We start from the raw sequence: 13,377 nt of genomic DNA, 5'->3' as shown, positions 1-13,377 counted from the left end.
TTCAACAAGAGTGTCAGTAGGATATGCTATAAGACTAACCCCCTGGTTTATTCAACTGATAAATTGTAAGTATAAGAAAAAAGAAAAGAGAATGTAAAATCAAAAGGAAATTAAGAGAAATGTCAACCAAATGTGTGGATGGTATTTCATTCCCAATTATGGTAAACCAACTGTAAAAATAATAGGAGACATTTGGGGAAATTCGAACATTGACTCAATAATTGATGATATTAAGGAATCATTTCTACATATTTTAGATATCATAATAAAATCATGGTTATATATTTTTTTAGATCTTTAATTTTTTTGTACATTTAAATACCATTTGTTTTGAAATGGTTTCTCTAGTGTCAAGAATTTGCCATAGTACAGTGAGTTCCTGAGTCTACTTCACCCAGCTTCTCCCAATGGTCAGCATCTTATAAAATCAAAGAACATTATCAAAGCCAGATATTGAGTCTGTTACTAATGAAACAAGAGGTCTTATTCATATTTCAAAATTTGTATTTATTTATTTATTTATTTATTTATTTATTTATTTATTTATTTTTACTAAAGTTTATCCTTAAACGTTCAATAGGATCCAAGACAACACTTTATTCTAGCAATAAGTGATAACAGATGTTATGGCAGGGAATCCAGATGTTTAAACAGAAATGGAATTAAGATTCACCATTGCATCAGGCAGGAGAAACAGCATCTTTTGGCCAGTTTCTTAATTCCACCTAGGCCCAGGGGGCCCTTCCCCACAGTCTTCACTTTTAGCTGCTCAAGTATTTTTCTGCTCTTCTTTATGTTTCAGCTTGAATGCCCCTTCCTCATCCATCTCCTTGGCCTACTTCTTGGGCTGCTTCAGGGCTTTTTGCAGCCTTTGTGGCCAGACATGGTGCCTGCTGCCTTCTTCCTCAGACCCTGCCATGAGAAGTGGAGCCATATTTCACAATTTTTATATACTCTCTCTGTTAATGTATGGTCCCACGAAACTTTATCACACTATAATAGGTTTATATAACTACCACAGAAATCAGAGTGTAGAATTTTCCCATCACCAGAAACATATTCTCTGATATTATCCCCGTGAAGTCACACTCTTCTGATCCTAGTCCCCTGGCACTGATCTGCTATCACTATAATATTCTCATTTTGGAAAAAAAAAATTCATTTTGAAAATATCAAATAAATAAAGTTATACGGTACATAATACTTTCAGATTGGCATTTTTAACACAGTTGTCAGATTCATACAAGTTGATGTTTGTATCAAATAGTCTGCTCCCCTTTTTACTACAGTATATCCATACAATGAAATAGTACTGAGTACTATTTACTTTTTACTGAGTACTATTTCATTGTATGGATATACCGTAGTTTGTTTATCCATTTGCCCATCAGAAGGTGTTTGATCATTTCCAGTTTTGGCTACTACAAACAAATTGCTATGAATATTTATGTACAGGTTTTTGAGTAAACATAAGGTTTCATTCTCCAAGGTTAACATCCCAAAGTGTGATTATTGGATTATATGGCAAATGAATATTTTACAGTTTCTTATAAAGTTAATTAACAATAAAACTAGTTTATAAATGTGATTCTTATAATGTATCTGGACATTTGTAATTCTGAATTACTCTGTTTTAAAAATAACAAATAGTTAACAAAATAAAAGTCTTGGAAAAACTTGTTCTTTGTTGGTTTCAGTCCCATTTAACATTTTTATTTTGATAAGGTAGAACTAAGTTATCTCTGTCACTTTCAAAGATCACTGCAAATGAAACCACATATAAAGAACTTTTACCTCTTTGGCTTCTATTACTTGTGTATAATTCCAAAGTAATTGAAACTCTTAACTTCCAAAGAGTAATATTCCAAATTTCATTGAAGTAGCATATCTTTGTAAGAGTAAGGGTATCTTTTTATGGTTAATCTCTTGTTTTTATATTGAATCATTGACTGATGCTTCATATGACTTTCAGTATTTATATTCATTACCAGATGTATTTGATTCCATACACACATAATGAAAGCCATGAGTCTGGAAACATATGGTGACTGACACTACCTCAGACCTGTGAAAAAGACAATCCCTATCTTTAAGAAGGTTAAACTCTAATGTCAACAATGTGTGATAATAAGTGTGACAATAAAAGGCACAGCTAAAGCACAGAAGAAGAAATTATTTCTTTTAAAACACGAAAAATAAATATTAATATAACAAAATAAAGTTAGGACTAACTTGGTTGAAAGTAATGAATTTAAAAAACATGCCGATTTAATCATTAAACATATATCAATAAAGATGAAAATTAGTTTACTTTACTTTTATTTTTTAAAAAGATTTTAATCATTTACTCATGAGAGACACACAGAGAGAGAGAGAGAGAGGGTAGAGGGAGAAGCAGGCTCCATGCAGGGAGCCCAAGGTGGGACTCGATCCCGGATCTCCAGGATCATGCCCTGGGCTGACGGCAGGTGCTAAACCACTGAGCCACCTAGGCTGCCCTACTTTTATTTTCTATAGTACTGTATTTCAGCTCTATATAGTTTTTGAAGCTTTAAATTATTTGTAAATAGGCACAATAGAAAGTTATACCATTAATATTTCTTTTATAACTGTAGAAGTACTATAGTTAGCTAGACTTTGTGTTCATAAAGGCCAGCTCAGGGGATGGTTTTATTTCTAAGCCAGATGGACGAATGCCCACCTACTGAGTCATCCAGACCATTTCCTGCAGTAGTTGGTTTTGACTGTAAATATTCTCATGTAAATACCTACAGGGCCAACTCAAATTAGATTGTTAGATGTCAAAACATCACAGTTCAGTAAGATATTTGCAGGACACCTCCCTCATTGTCTCTGTAGACACAGAGGGCATAGACAAAGTGGCAGGTGCCTAAAATAAAAGGATTTATAAATTCAGCAGAAGTGATCTCCCTTGTATGCCTTATCAAAAAAACCACTCATTTTAGCATTAACTCAGGTGATCCATAATCATATTTATTTTATATAAATGAAAGAGGCTTTCAAAGTGTTCATTGACCTGTAACTTTAATGAAATATAGACCCTAGAATAAAAAATTTGTTGTAAATGTGGTTAGTTGAGTATCAAAATGTTCTATATGAAACATTCGATGGTACCATTTCCTCACATTCATATATGTGAGGTTTAAAGTGTTTACTTATGTGTTAAACAAAATGCTTCTGAGGAAGACTTAAAAAGCAATTCAAGGTTTTAGAAAATTATATAATTCATGCTTGCATCGTTTTTCCATTTAAGATATTATGCAAACAACATCTAAGCTATACATTTTTCTTAATTATTTTTTTTCACCCAGTGGCTACATCATAATCCATATTACGGGTATACCAGAAAGTACTTAATTAATGAATATCTTTGACATTTTAGTTAATACTACCTAAATATTAAGATAATTTCAATTTTTGGTATGATAAACAACACCATAAATATCTTTTACATACATAGTTGTTCATTTGTCAAATTGATCTCTTTAAAAATTTAATTAAATGAAAACTTAATCAGTTAAAAATCCACTCAAATTTAATACCTTTAATAAATATTGACAAAATGCCTTCAAAAGAGATCTTTTAGTTCTATACTCAAACTAGTAATCAATTAGAGTAAGAATTTCACCATTTTTATGAATATTAGATTTTGTAAATTTTTAAAATATTTGAGCAAAATTTTATTTCATTTTCATTTTTTTGATAACTTATAAAGTGGTACCTCAACTTCATTTATTGTTATTTGTATTTCTTTGTGCAATGACTGGGATGTATTTTGATTCCCTTGAAGAAATTTTTTGCTCCTATTTTTATAACAGTTATCATCAATATTAACTGTCTTTCTTGGGTGTGGCAGGTTGTTTCCACCTTTGCCATTGTGCTAATACATACTATCCAGGATCCTAAAGGTCATAGACATGTGTTCAATTTGTGTACTTTTTGCTTTTTGTTGAGATTATTATTAGGCATTACATTGCTTCAATCACAATTTCTAACTAGATTTCTTTTATGGATGTTGATAAACTACAGAATCTTGCTTTATTTTCTCTACCCACCTCCCATGTTACTATCAATAATGTATTAGGAGACACTCTTAGAATTTGAAGAGAAGATATTTGAAGCAAATATTTTGTCTAATATTTTCAAGTCAGAAAATTTTCTGTATTTTTGTACTTATGTGCAATGTTTCTCCAATTAATTTTTGCCTATTTTTTCAATTTTATCATTCTCTATTTTTTTAAGATTCACTTATTTAGTAGCACTTCAGTAAAAACTGATTAACTTCTCAGTTAAAATAAAATATTTATCTTTGCTAATATTTCTTGTAATACTCAATTTCAGAGCTTTTTCCCTTAAAGAACAGTTTTACTTGAATTGTCTGTTATATAAAGCTATTAATGAACTAATTATAGTTAATTCAATGCTATAAAGTAATGAGTTAAATGATAACTACTTTTTTATGCTTAAAATGGGTGGCACAAAGGGAAGAATAAAGCTGTAATACACAAAATCTATTATAAGAAATGGTGGAACCTCAAATATATATATTTGCTGATATATACATATTATTTGATTAGAACATTATAAAAGACCTACTGTGCAGATACATTATAAAATATAAATGACATACTATACAAATTCATAAGCATGAAAATATTATAAAATAAATATTAATTTTATATGTAAACTGACTTAAATATAATTTATGAAAATAAAATATATAATAGAATGTATTGTATATCTATTTATAATATAATAAATACTTATAAGCATAGACATATATAACTAAAAGATTCTGCATCCCCAATTCTAATGTGTGCACCCGGGTTGTTTCCCCTCACCAACAAGTACTCTGACATCAGCTAAGTATCCTATTGTTCACCTATTCTGATACTATCTACCTGGAGATAGCACCAAATCCCCGGGTTAAGGTCTCAATTCTACCCCTCCACACATCTATACCCCTGCCCCCCAACATTTCAGTTGACATCTGGGCCTCTAATTGAACAACTATGGATGGAGTTTTCAACAACCCCTTCCTTGGGTTTAACAAAACTCAGAGAAACATTCTACTTGCCAGATTATCAGTTTATTACAAAGATATATAACTCAGGAACAGCAGGATGGAAGAGAAGCTTCAGACAAGCCATGGGGAAATATCAAGGAGCTTCCATGTTGTCTGAGTGCACACTCTCCCCAAATCTCCATATATTCACCAACCCAGATGCTTTTTGAACCCTGTCCTTTTCGGTTATTCTGGAGGCTTCATTACATTGGCATGATTAATTAAATTATTGGCCTTAAGGAGTTGAACTTAATTTCTAGCACCTTTTCCCTTCTCAGAGGTGTTTGTGTTGGGGGAAGGTGGGAGTGAAAGTTCTAACCCTCTAATTACATGGTGACTCCACTGGCCACCAGTCTCCCTTCTTTAGGTGATTTTTGGGTCACTTCAATAACATAATGAACGATACCTTAGTCCTTTCCATCAATTAGGAGATCTCAAGGGTTTTAAGAGCGCTGTGCTAGGAGTAGAGTGAAATACCAAATATATTTTTCTTATTAATCACACTATTATAATAATACACTATTACAATAAATATTTTATAATATTTAACATGTATAGTATAGTTAGAGATAAATATTAATCAAAATACTCAAATCTATGTTTATCTCACTGTTATAATAAAAATATAGAAAAAGTGGAATTAACTTGGTACCTACTTAACATATTGAGAAGTAGAAATTGAGAAGTTAGAAAAGCAGGGGGCGCCTGGGTGGCTCAAGAGTTGAGCGTCTGCCTTCGGCTCATGTTGTGATCCTGGGATCAGGGATTGAGTCCTGCATCGGGCTCTCTGCATGGATCCTGCTTCTTCCTCTGCCTATGTCTCAGCCTCTTTCCCTCTCTGTGCCTCTCATGAATAAATAAATCTTTTAAAAATATTGAGAAAAACAGGGGTTATATGATATTGATATTTATGATAAAAATGTATATATTTGGTCTTTGTCACTGCTCCTAGCACAGAGCTCTGAAAACTCTTATCATTTCCTCAATAACAAGAGTGATAGGAGCATCTTTTATTACAATGTTTGGTCTTTTGTCCTCCATTCCTGAAATAGCTCCAGAACTGTAAAAGTGAAAGGAGTGCCTTTGTTTTTCTTAGCAAGCCCCTTTCAACCACACCTGAGTTTATGTTAATGGGATGGTTTTTGGGGAGTCCCTAGATAACCAATGGAATATAGAGGCTGGTTATCAGAAAAATCAATCATGTGATTAGAGAGTTGGAATTTTAAGTCTTACCCCCTAACCAGTGGGGAGGAGATGGGGGCTAGAGGTTGAATTAATCAATGGCCGATCATTTAATAAACTGTGATCATATAATTAGAGTTCCATAAAAAAATCCTAAAGTATAGGGTTCTGAGAGCTTCCAGTCTGGTGAAGGTATGAAGGTGCTGGCATGCCTGAAGATGGCTTGGGAGCTCTGCACATTTCCCTTCCTTCCCTTACACCTTGCCTTCTGCATTTCTTCCCCCTGGCTGTTCTTAAATTTATCTTTTTATAATAAACTGCTAATCTAGTAAGTAAACTGTTTTCTTGTGTTCTCTGAGCCACTTCAGGACATGCTACTCCCAAACATAGCAACTTAGTGTCTTAAATATTTTAAGATGAAGGAATTTCTTAAATTGGCAGAATCAGAAAGGTCACACTATCTGACCTCTATCCCCTTGCTTTTTTCCCTGAAAGTAGTCCTAACATTACTATGTAAAAGGTACCCTCCCCTTTCCCTCTGTACAAACAAATCTCATTAAATTAAACCTTATTTTCCTAGTTTTCCACCATTTATGTCCTGTAGTCTAAATCCCTTTGTCTTGCCAATCCCTCACAAATGTATTTTTCTTTGTTTAAAAAGTGTAAAAGCTTCCTACTCTGGTCCTTCCTCTAGTCTTCATTCTCTTATGAAGGTTCCCATGTACATGTACACATTTAATAAAATTTGTGTGCTTTTCTTTTATTAATCTGTCTCTTTCAGTTTAATTTTCAGACCCAGTCAGGGATCCTAAGAAGGATAAGGACAATTTTTTTCTCTCCTACTGGAGATAGAAGAAATAGTAGTGTTTTACTTTTGTAAATTAATACATAGATTCCCTGATTTAATTAAGTGTTCCTTCTATGTCCATAGCTGATAGTTACATGGACTTATCTTTAAGGCAGGTTTTAGGATGTAAAGAAAAATTGTGCTCCCAAAATTTAGTAGACCAAAAGATCAGTATTCATGATATTTCTAAATAAATTGAATTTATTTGATCACTGACATGTATCAAAAATTTTTAATTCATGCAAGATTGAAATTAAGAAGCTTTGCAAAAATACAACAGATATCATTTTGAGGACTCTTTCTATTAAGCTATATATCACAAGTATGCACTACTAAGAAGAGTTCTACAAGACACTCTTGGGGTTATAGCCTAACTTATTCTCAAACTTCACTGATTTATTTCTCAGAGGCTTTCACCAAGTTTTGATTGTCAAGAGTAATGGGCTCTCATTTTATTTATTAATTTCAATATCCTTGATGCGCAGATGTTATATACATTTGTCAAAACACCTTGAAATATATACTTTAAGTGAGTGCAGGTAACTGAACACAAATTATTTCTTTATAAAGTGAATATAAACCAAACTTGTGTATATACTCCATATGGATACTGCTATATGAACATCACCTGTCTTCCTTGCATCATCTTAAATCATATATACATTTGTAGTTCACTTTTCTCTTCTATTGAATTTTTAGAGGGAATATTTTATAGCACTGAGCATTTCCTCTTTCTTGATACCCAATTCTCTCTTTATCATCATTTTATAACTTTCTTTTAGATTTCTTCTAAGGTATTAGGATGTGATCTTTCCACTCACATTTAATTGGGATTCCAAATTATTAGTCTCATCTTTCTAAACTTTAAATCCTTTTGTTAGACAATTCATTCAAAATAAATGAACCCAAGTGTTTTAAGATGTATTGGACTAAACTGATTTTATTCAATTTTTGTATAAATACACTTGTGACAAATGCTATGAGGTCATATTAAAAAAAGAGGAAAACTCTCAGCAGGTTAAATTAATAGAAGGATAAATCAAATTGACTTGCTAACCTTTAATTTTCATATCTCAGACTAGGAATTTCTGCCTACCTTAGGTTGTTAGGAGGATTAAATGAGATATTATTAAAAGCATTTTGTAAATTATGTAGAAAAGAATGTTTCAATACATCCTTTTCATTCTAATCAGCCCTTCAACACACATCAGATAGCATTTCTATGTAGGAGCCCTCACTTCTTGGCTTGGATTTCCCACACTGATTCCCATCCTGTGTGATTCTCATCCCAATCACACTTGGGCTCCAATATTTTTTGGCAGACTATTTTGTATAGAATGGATGATATCTTTATCCTGTTCAGACTTAGACACCTGTGCAGGGATACACTGATGCAACTACATTAATGTCCATCAACTGTGAACATTCTAACATTCACCCAAGTTCTGGCTGCCCATGCTAGATCACCCAACTATATGAATGCTCTGATAATTCCACTGAGGTCCCAACATCTCCACTAACCATTAGTCCTTCTAATCAGATGTCATTATCACTCTTCTTAGACATCAACATCTGACTCTACAAGACAATTATTGTATACTATATTTACTCAATATCAACATTTTTAGTGTTTTTTTCATTCATTTTGTAGATCCAAATATTCATCTGGTATCATCTTTCTCCTACTTGAAGAGCTTCCTTTAATAATTATTTTAAGTTAGATTGGCCAGATTACATGCAAAAACTCTACTCCTTTAAAGCTCCATCCATTGCAGAAAATGAGTTACACACTCGGTGAGATTGCCTGCCATTGGAATGTGGCATTTTCTTGACTGAGCATTTATTAGTTCTCTATAAACCTTTGATTGTTGTGAAATTCCTACAAGTTCAATTAGTTTCTGATTGTTTTTGATGTTTCTTTTGGGGAACTACGATTTGGATTTTCTTAGTTCACTAGTTTATTTGTTTTATTTTTGAATTATAAATTTAGTTTATTTTTATTTAGATTGATGACTAGTGTGAGTGGACTTGTTTTAAGTGGCTTATTAGGTGCTTTCTACTTTGCATTGTTTTATTTCTTCTTTTGTTGTTTTCTGTTGGAATGATTACATTTTACTTACCATCTTCCCCTCCTTTTTGTCTTTTAAAAAGTATTTTATTTATTTATTTGAGAGAGAGAGAGCACAAACAGGAGGTAAGGACAGAAGGAGAGTGAGAAGCAGACTTTCTGCTAAGCAGAGAGCCTGATGCAGGGCTCCATCCCAGGACCCCAAGATCATGACCTGAGCCTGAGCCGAAGACAGATTCTTAACCACCTGAGCCATGTAGGTGTCCCTCCTTTTTGTGTAGAAACTATACATTTTAATTCTGTTATTTTATCAATTATACTTAACTGTGTGATATGTTCATTTACTTAATAATGTCTAACATGAGGCACAATCTTTAAAATTATCCTGAAAAAGGCAAGAAGTTTAGAACTTTTTTCATCCCTCATCATTACTTCCTGATGTATATCAGTGCTACTAATTCAGTTCTACTTTGTTTTTGAAAACCAATTATAAATATTACTTTATATAATCTATGATGTAGATTTACCTAAATGTTTTTTAAGTTAACCAACTAGTTGCTCACATTGTTTCTATTACATAATTTATTTCTTCCGAAAATGTATTCAACAAAAATTTTCTGAAAAAAATGAGTAAGATTCAATCTCTATTTAGCTGAAAATAGCATTATTTTGCTTTCCCTAAGATGATAATTTAGTTAGGCATACAGTTCTCAGCTTACTTCTATATTTCCCTTTATTCAATATTAGTTTGCCTTCTTTCATTCATTATTGAAATATCTATTGTCTACTTTGTATTATGTTATTTTAAGTAAAAAATGGACAAAAGTGAACAAGACACAAAAATGTCAGCTCTTATGAGCATTCCATGTGGCAGATAAACATTAGACAAAGAAAATATGACATGTTAGGTCTGCTTGTGAGGGTTAGAAAACTCAAAAGTTTTTGTTTTTAAAATGTGTTTCATTACTATAAACATCAAAAAATTAAGAACATCTGAATAAACAAAATATTTGATCTCTTTTCTTTCTAGAATTCTGTTTATATTTTGAGTTTAATAATTGATCCTTCGGCATCTATTATTATTTAAAATAATGCATGATCTCATTTTAATTTTTTGGAACTACAATTTAGTGTCTGATGGACCTCTTTTTTCTACTAATATTTCTTGATGTCATTTCTATATCCCTTATTTTATGGTCTATTTAAACTATTCACTCTTATATTCCAATTTACTAATTTTTTCTTTAGCTATATCAGTTCATTTTTATACTGCATTTTAATATATATTGATATTTAAATTTTTAAGTAATCATAGTTTTGATATTATTAATTTCAATAGTTTTAGCTATTTTTTGTCTCTCCATGTTGATTTTGTTTTATCTTGTCTTTCAGTTAAAGTTTGTATAAATTTTTAAATGTTTCTTTTTGTTTCAATCATAGCTACAAATTTATTTATTATTTTTTAAAGATTTTATTTATTTATTTGACAGAGCAAGAGAGAGCAAGAGCACAATCAGGGATTAGTGACAGAGGGAGAGGGAGAAGCAGGCTCCCCACTTAGCAAGGAGCCCAATGCTGGAGGACTCTGGGATCATGACCTGAGCCAAAGGCAGATGCTTACCTGACAAAGCTGCCCAGTTGCCCCCATAGTTACATATTTTAAAAAGTTATCCTATTACCTAGGCTCAAGTTGTGACTTTAATCACTTTATATGCTGTGCAGTGTCAAAAGTCTTTCAATCGTGATGAAATATTTATTCCTTTTTAAATAAGGTTTATTTTTGACATAAGGATTTCCAGAATATGCAGATAATGAAGACTCTAAACTGTCTTGAGAATCAAGATTGTGGTTAAGCTTTTCAGGAAAAACATTTTCTTTTCTCACCCAGAATTCTGGCTTAGACTTCTCTTTAACATCTCTTTGAGCTATCGGTTCATCCTTTCACAGATGGCATAGCACTTTGACAGTAATAGATTTATACAGCAGTATTCATTCTAAATCCTTGTCTCAACTGGGCCCAAGGACTTATCATCTGTCTCTGAATGGAAGTAAAAACCAACTGCCTAGGTTACCAAGTTCAACCCTCTTTATCTCCATCCAGGAAACTCCAACAACTGTCTCTTCATGATCTCATTCAAAATTTCTTCTTCATTGTGGGCTTGTGCATATTTTTTCATTCTTGGTCTTCTTTCTTCATTTTTTATTGTTCTACAGATATACATGTCAAACAAAATTATTTCCTCTCACATCTCCAACATTAGCTATATGTAGTCTTATTTGTGTATCTGTGTATTGATTAATTGATTGATAATTTAATAAGTAAATGCCCATGGATGTACCAATTTAGGATGTGAACAACTTCTGCACATCTCCTAAAGCACTCATGCCATAAGTTCCATGGGATTTGTATCTAAGAGCATGATTACTGGGTTGAATTGAATGTGAATGTTCAATTCTATGTAATGTCAAGCCATTTTCAAAAGTATTATTAATATATAAGATTGTCCTTACCTATATATTTTTTAAAGATTTATTTATTTATTTATGAGAAACAGAGAGAGAGAGAGAGGCAGAGACATAGGCAGAGGGAGAAGTAGGCTCTCCACGGGAGCCTGATGTGGGACTCGATCCTGGATCCTGGTATCACGACGTGAGCCAAAGGTAGACACTCAACCACTGAGCCACTCAGGCATTCCTATATTTACCTATATGGTCTTTTACCTTTGGTATTATCAGAATTTAAATTTTTGCCAATCAAAATGTACATAAAATGCTGCATGTCATTATTATCTTCATTTGTATTTTCCTGATTACAAATAAGTCTGAACATATTTTATACATGTTGTGTGTGTATATATATATGTATATATGTACATATATATATACACACACACACACACACAAACATACAATTTTACATATAGTGTGTGGGTAGCTGTAAATGAACATACAGATACAATAACATATATATGTATACATATGTGTGTATGTATTTATTTGGTCTCATGTCTTCCTGTTTCTATCAAATGTATTTTCACTGTCTTCTGTTTATTCTTCCACTTGTATCTTTCCTTACCCGGATGACTTATAGGCATTTTTTATATATTATTGATACTGAGTCTTCATAAGTTTTTGTGTACTGCAAATATCTTTTTATGGTCCCTAAAGTGACTTTTCACAATCTTTAAGTTTTCTTATGATGTACAAAAGCTTTTATCTTTAATAGTTAAATTTATCAAACTTTCATATAGCACAAAGTCTTAGAAGTATTTGAATCTAACATGCTACTATTGAGATTCTTGAAAAGATGAGGTTTCAGATTTCTTACCAAAAGTTTTTCAGTTTCTTTCATGACCTGTGGGGGAAAACATACACCATAGCAGTATTCATTTAATTCCACTGTTAAAACAGTTTATTTTTTGTTCCAAAGTGAGTTAATGATGAAGCATTTGCCTGTGTGGGCTTGACAAAGCAATCTGTCTCTGTGGGAAGCTTCCTCAGGACTATCAAGAAACGTGAACCCCTGAAGATGCCTCCTTTTTACAAACCCTATAGTTAGCCTGAATGCTAGACCTAGATTCCTGGATCAATTCCAATTTGGATAATATGCAATGCTTACTAAAATTCCTTCTGCAGTTTGAATGCAATACTGAATATTTCTTCATTTCTCTTCATAAAGCCTCCTTCAATGTGATCCCACATCTATTAAATTATATTTTAATCTCCAGGGTAGATGTCTTTCAGTGTTGCCCATTATTTCTCATGACATAGTCAAAATAAAAGTTTGTTGTATCAAAAATAAATGTGTAGTTTGAACACATTCTTATCTTGTTTTGCCAATATGGATTTACTATCACAAAGCCTTCAGATAATGTTGCAGATATGATTACTGATGCTGAAAAAATATGATTATATGCTGGCAAAAGCTTCAATTTTAAAGGCTCAGGTCTGGATCAGCACAATTTGTGTATTGTATAAATTGGGTATAAGATTCAGATTCACATAGTTCTCTAGATTTGACTATCCTCGGACAAGGCAAAGAACATGCAAATACTACTTTCTAAACTGGTTATCTGCATCAGTGTAGATCATCTATAGGACCGAAATTCAATATTAAAATGCATAAATAGCGACTTTATAAAGTACTATCCCACTAAGGTTATATACAGAAAGCCAAAATTGTGGTTTGAAAAT

General features: G+C 32.3%; 1 long non-coding RNA gene across 1 annotated transcript in view; it reads right to left on the bottom strand.

The window, feature by feature from the left end:
- Window positions 1-571: 571 nt before the first annotated feature.
- LOC119866319 overlaps window positions 572-13,377 on the bottom strand; it is a 30,334-nt gene continuing 17,528 nt past the window's right edge. Inside the window, exons 3-4 of the long non-coding RNA XR_005379644.1 lie at window positions 12,512-12,538; window positions 572-912 (exon numbers count right to left, since the gene is read on the bottom strand). This is a non-coding gene — a long non-coding RNA (uncharacterized LOC119866319). The remainder of the gene's footprint in view (window positions 913-12,511; window positions 12,539-13,377) is intronic.

This window comes from Canis lupus, chromosome 27, assembly GCF_011100685.1.
Source record: "Canis lupus familiaris isolate Mischka breed German Shepherd chromosome 27, alternate assembly UU_Cfam_GSD_1.0, whole genome shotgun sequence".
Classification (NCBI taxonomy): domain Eukaryota; kingdom Metazoa; phylum Chordata; class Mammalia; order Carnivora; family Canidae; genus Canis; species Canis lupus.
Note: the sequence above shows the minus strand (reverse complement) of the source record. Positions and strands in the feature narration are given on the sequence as shown.